This window comes from Mus caroli, unplaced genomic scaffold (genome assembly GCF_978045245.1).
Source record: "Mus caroli unplaced genomic scaffold, Mus_caroli_1 scaffold_4, whole genome shotgun sequence".
Classification (NCBI taxonomy): domain Eukaryota; kingdom Metazoa; phylum Chordata; class Mammalia; order Rodentia; family Muridae; genus Mus; species Mus caroli.
The window spans coordinates 123754831-123761041 of record NW_028227259.1 but is presented as its reverse complement, the minus strand read 5'-3'; the positions used below and the strand labels follow the sequence as shown (position 1 = coordinate 123761041).

The window sequence follows — 6211 nt, the reverse complement described above, 5'->3', positions numbered from 1 at the left end:
GGGTGCTGGTTATCCTCCGACTTCCTGAAACACCTTTACAATTCATTTATGAAAACGGAGATAAAGAATGACGTGTGGTGAGACACGCCTGCCATCCCTCACCGGATAGATGGAGGCTAGAGGCTCACAGGCAAAGGTCATCTGTGGTTGCAGAGTGAGTATGGGATGCAGCTTAAAGAAAGGAAAAGGGAAAAGGAAGAGAGAAAAAGAGAGTAAGCAAGGGAGAAAGAGGAGGAAGGAAGGAGGGAGAGAAGGACGGAGGGAGGGAGGAATTGGGAAATGAGGGAGGGAAGGGGGAGGGAGGGGAAAAAGGAGGAAGGAGGGAGGGAAAAAGGGAAGAGAGGAAGAGGGAGAGAGGGAGGGGGAAGGAAGGATGGAGGGAAGGAAAAAGGGAGGAGGGAGGGAGCACAGGGAAAAACTGGATGGCACCTCTCCAAGTGCGTTCCAAGTGTGTTAGTGTCAGGTTCCGTGGAACATTTCTGGGGACACACTGTCTGAAAACCAGAGCCAACAGAAGCAATCAGAGCCAACAACACTGTGGTCTTTCTGAATATCTGAGACAAAGGACACTGGCAATGCTGGGGACACCTGAAGCTGGAGAACCCAATTTCAGTTCAGGGTCTTCCTTTCCCTTGAGGCCACGGAGCACACGGAGCCGACTGAGCGCAAGGAGCACATGGGTCCCTTTCTGTGTGCTTTGCAGCAGGGTGGTGCTATGCAGCCCAGGCAGGACTTGAACTCCGATCCTCTTGTCTCAGTCTCCCAAGTTTGAGATCGTAGGTGTACAACATGACACCACCACACAACCGGGTTTAAAAAAAATGTTTTAGTGTCTGGCTCAGCAGGATTCTCTCAGATGTTCTCAAAGGTTCTTCAGACTAGGAAGAAGATAAAGCTGAAACCAGAAGAAAGAGTTGCTAATAGCCCATGGATGGACCAATCCTTTAACCCCAGAGGCTTCTGGGAGTGGAGAGCTGGGCAAAATAAAGCAAATAATAAAATACAGGAGGGCCCCTGGCCCAGGGCGGTGGAGGTGATGGGAGGTAAGCACACCCTTCCCCCACCCCCTACCCCCACCCCACCCGGGGCTCCTGTCTTCAGTCTGTGAATTTCCTCTTCTCCCTCAGACCCAGGATGTATATAAACTCTATGCAAATGTGTTTACTTTATACTTTATTTCAGTTGGAGTCACTTGCCTGTCAGGACCTATATCAACATGTCAGCCACTTGGACAAACAAGCGTTGCGAGGGGAAATATTTCAGATAAACAGACACGATGTTATGACATATCACCCCCCCGCCCCCAACCCTGGAAAAGGGGGTCGGTCAGAGACCAAGGAGAAGAAGAAAGGAAGCAACGCCATGCGGAGATCTGTTTTCCCTGGCTTGAGGCCCCGGAGGGTCAGCTGTAAATAAAATAGGTTTTTCATTACTTGTGGTGTGTGTGTGTGTGTGTGTGTGTGGTTGTATATGTATGTATGGGGTGGTGTGTGTGGGGTTTTGTCAGCTGAAGAGGAGGCTTCCTTGGCAGGTACCCTGAGATTCTCCCTGGTGTCCTTGTTGAGTCCAGAGAGGACGTGGGACCAGCGAAGAGAACACAAACCCAGCAGGTTAGTTTAATTGATAGTGGGTTGAGTGTGACAGCCTTCCTCCTCTTCCTCCTCTTCCTCCTCTTCCTCCTCCTCTTCCTCCTCCTCTTCCTCCTCATCCTCTTCCTCCTCCTCCTCCTCCTCTTCTTCTTCCTCCTCCTCCTCTTCTTCCTCTTCCCCCTCCTCCTCTTCCTCCTCCTCTTCTTCCTTCTCCTCCTCTTCCTCCTCCTCCTCCTCTTCCTCCTCCTCCTCCTTCTCCTCCTCTTCTTCTTCCTCCTCCTCCTCCTCTTCCTCTTCCCCCTCCTCCTCTTCCTCCTCCTCTTCTTCCTTCTCCTCCTCTTCCTCCTCTTCCTCCTCCTCTTCCTCCTCCTCTTCCTCATCCTCCTCCTTCTCCTCCTCTTCTTCCTTCTCCTCCTCTTCCTCCTCCTCCTCTTCCCCCTCCTCCTCTTCCTCTTCTTCCTCCTCTTCCTCCTCCTTCTCCTCCTTCTTCTCCTACACAGAGCTTGGACTCCTTATAAACAGCCTCCAGAGGAGGTATAAAGAGATGGTTTATTTCTGTTCTGTGTGGGGACACACATGGAGAAGGAATGGTTGGCATATGCGGTTTATTCTTCTACAGGGTGTATTTTAACTTTGTTTAATTAATGTGTGTGTGAGTGTGTGTGTGTGTGCGCACTATATTATGCATGTGAAAATCATAGGGCAAGCCGGGCGTGGTGGCGCACGCCTTTAATCCCAGCACTCGGGAGGCAGAGGCAGGCGGATTTCTGAGTTCGAGGCCAGCCTGGTCTACAAAGTGAGTGCCAGGACAGCCAGGGCTACACAGAGAAACCCTGTCTCGAAAAAACCAAAAAAAAAAAAAAAAAAAAAAAAAAAAAAAAAAAAAAAAAAAAGAAAATCATAGGGCTACACAAGGGAGCTGACTCTCTTTTCCCATCCTGTGGGGACCCAACTCAGGTTGTCTGACTTGGCAGCAGATGCCTTGACCCACTGAGGCACCTCTCCACCTGGATTTCTCTGAAAAAATTAAGACAAGAGTCTTAACATGTAGCCTCTGCTGACCTTGAACTCACAATCCTCCTGCCTCAGCCTCCTAATTGAGGTCAAGACCAGCCTGGGTAACACGTGACATTGACACAAACAACCAACAAACAGTTTTAAGCATAAGTACTACCAATACTAGTTTAATTAGATAAAAATATGTCTGGAGAGCCCGGAGAGATGCCTCAACAGCTAAGAGCAGGGACAGTTCCTGCAGGGAACCAGCGTTCAATTCCGACTACCCTGCTGCTCACAGTGTGCTATAATTGCAGCCACAGAGGATCTAGCGCCCTCTTCTTGCCCCCTCTCCTTGGGTACCTTGACTCATGTACACAGACTGCCACATAAACACATTAAAAATAATAAAAAGGAAATCTTCCAAAGAAAACTGTATTTGGGTAATTCCTATTTTCTCATTAAGTTCATTATCTCCCCACCCCCACACACATAGATATTGTGTTAGGCTACATACAAAAGATAACACACTTCATTAACATGTCTGTCACTTGCTGGGAATGTTCGAGCTTGCCCACAATCCCAGTTCTCAGGGGGTATAGGTGGCAGGATTGTGCATCTGGGGGCAACTGTACTCAACTGGAACACAGGCATACATGCAGGCAAGACACCCATCCACATAAAATAATAATTCATAATCTTAAACAAAGATACTAAATGTAAATGGCTACATCTCTGACCTACTACACATTGATTGATTACTCTTGTTATTCTGGGTCATTGCCATTCCCAGTGAGAATGCGGTAGTTATTCATTTGTTGAGGGTAAGGGGATTTCGTGAAACCCAGAGAGGTTCGGTGGCATGGCCTCAGCCACACAGTTGGGAATCGAGACAGCTGAACTTCACCTCAGCTGCCTGGTTCCAGACTCAGTCTTCCTGCTGTTGCAGGGAGCATTTAAACTTGGGGGGAAAGACTGTGTAGCAGTGTTGCATTTGGAGATTTTGGGGGCCCTTAGCCAGCTCTGCAGGGCTGAACTTGTCTGCCCTGAAATGAATTTCCTCAGGGGAAAAAACAAAACAAAACAAAACAAAACAAAACAAAACAAAACAAAACAAAACAAAACAAAACAACATGCTTGTCCAAATGAAGGACCGGGCAGCTGCCTCAGGGGTGTGCTTGGAAGATGTTGCTACGTCCTTGGCTCCCAGAAATGTCTCCCCTGGACACCTGTCACACGGCCTCAAATTCCACCAACAGAAGAGTCAACCACTGTGCTTCCATTATGGAGTGTTTCGGGGACACGGTTTAAATGTAGACAGGATGAGGTCACAGCTATACCCTTCTTCGAGTCCTTTCCCAGTTAGGCAACTAGCTTTGGGGGGGTGGGGGTGGTGGTGAACTCATAGTGCAAACAATTAGGAAATGGGAATAGAGGATACTGGGAAGTCAGCAGGTCTGAGACAAAGCCTTGGACTCACAGTTGTGGCGACAGTGACTTCCTTGTTCCCCAGAGACCGGACCTCAGAAGGCCCCACCTGTCCCTCTGCCAATTCCGGCTGGTGTGTTTTAGGCTAGACCCCTAAATAGCCATGATTGGAGAAGGGGAGCCGCCCGCTTGTCATAAGACTGTTGAGTATCCCAGCTGCCATTCGGCAAGTCCTGAACCTCACGAAGTCACGTTCCTTAGGTTCCCTTTCCATGACTACCCCACCTGTGGGATTATTCGCTCAACATCTTTCCCGAAAACCGACCCACTTCAGAGGATACAAACATCTATTTTGAGGCTGGCTGGCTGGCTTGAACCGGCTTGAATTTTCCTCACCAAGAAGGTCTGATAAAAATCCACTCAAGAAACAAAACAAATGGTAGAGATAAGCTTTATAGTTTCCCTGCAATTTTAAGTTTTTACATCAATTTATTTGTTCATGGTGGGTGCGTCTGTGTCTGTCTGTGTTCACGAATGTGTTCGCGAGTGCTCACGCACGTGTGTGTGATATGACCTCTCGACACGGGTGCATGCACGTGTGGTGTGTGTGAGTGTATGTCACAGTGCCCATGTGTATTCAGACTATCTGGTGGCAATCACATGTCCCTTTCCATTATGTGGGTTGGGAGGAAGCTCAGGCTTGGTGGCAAGTGCCTTTTACCTGAGGAACCATCTTGTCTATCTTCTGCCACACATATACATGTACACACACACACTTACACACACATTCACATACTCATATACACAAACATACACACATACACACTCACACAAACATACCCACATACATACACTGATTCACAGACACACGCATACACATACACACATACATACATTGACACATGCATATATACACTCACACATACACATACACATACATACACACACATACAAACATACACATACATACACTGATTCACATACACACATACACATACACACATACATACATTGACACATGCATATACACACTCACACACACATATACATACATACACACACATACAAACATACACACAGTCACACACAAATATACACATACACACACACACACACACACACATACACACACATACCATTTTTGAGACAGGATGTCTCCACATAGCCCTGGCTGTCCTGAAATTCTCTATGTAGACCACGCTGTCCTTGAACTCCTGAGTGCTGGGATTAAAGGTATGCATCAGTACTCCTGGCCCATACAGCCCCATATAAATGTATTTTTGATGCTCCTCTGCCCTGTGTTGCATCTCAACCTTCTCTCAGCCAGGTGAGTCCCCAGCACAAATGCCCCCCCATCCAAACTCTTGTCATGTTACATCACTTCGGATGTCTGTGTGAGACGTGACCCTTACAGCTGGAGTTATGGAGAGCGCTGTTTTTTATTCTTAAAGCTGTTTGGTCTACAGATGCGCTGGGAACCCATGCAATTACACTGCTAAGCTTTCAATAAGAGTGAAGGTTACGTGGGCAATTGCTTTCTTTTTAAAAAGTGTCATGCTCAATGCGGTGACACGTGCTTGTAGTCTCAGAACTTTGGAAGCTGAGACAGGAGGATTAAGTTCAAGGCCAGCCTGGGCTAAATAGCAAGAGCGTGTCTGAAACTAACAACACAGCATAAGGAATCTCCAAACTTGGGCTTGGACTCCAGAGCTTCAACTGGAGGCCACTTCTGACCTCTGTGGGTCTTCATCTCCTCACCTAAGAAAGAAGAACATAATGTTGCTTTAAATCTAGAGGTTCCCATAGACTCGGGAACTTGGATTTGAAGTCAGAGCCTTACACATGCCAGGCAAGTGTTCTGCCACAGACCTCACACTTAGCCTTCTAATTACTGTTTAAGACAGTGTCCAACCTGCTCCTGAACTCACTCCGCAGTCCAAGCAGGGACAGAACTTGTCATCCTCTTGCCTCTGCCTCTCAAGTATCTGGGACAACTGGTCTACCACACCAGCCACCCCCCCCCTCCCCGACCCTTCTGGGATCATAGGGCCAGGAACAGAGAGATGGTTCTGCGTCTTGAACCTGGCCCGGAGTTGCCTTGATTGAGAACAAAAGTTTCAGTGGCATTCCTTACATCCACAGGACAATGTAGTCCACATCACTGTCTTACCCCAACAAATCCGTTCTCATCCCTCAGA

General features: G+C 47.8%; 1 long non-coding RNA gene across 1 annotated transcript; it reads left to right on the top strand.

The window, feature by feature from the left end:
• The first annotated feature begins 317 nt into the window (after positions 1-317).
• On the top strand, positions 318-1432 carry LOC110295357 (uncharacterized). The gene is made up of 2 exons (XR_002378052.2): positions 318-1043; positions 1183-1432. It is a non-coding gene; the product is annotated as an uncharacterized LOC110295357 (long non-coding RNA).
• The last annotated feature ends 4779 nt before the right edge of the window (positions 1433-6211 follow it).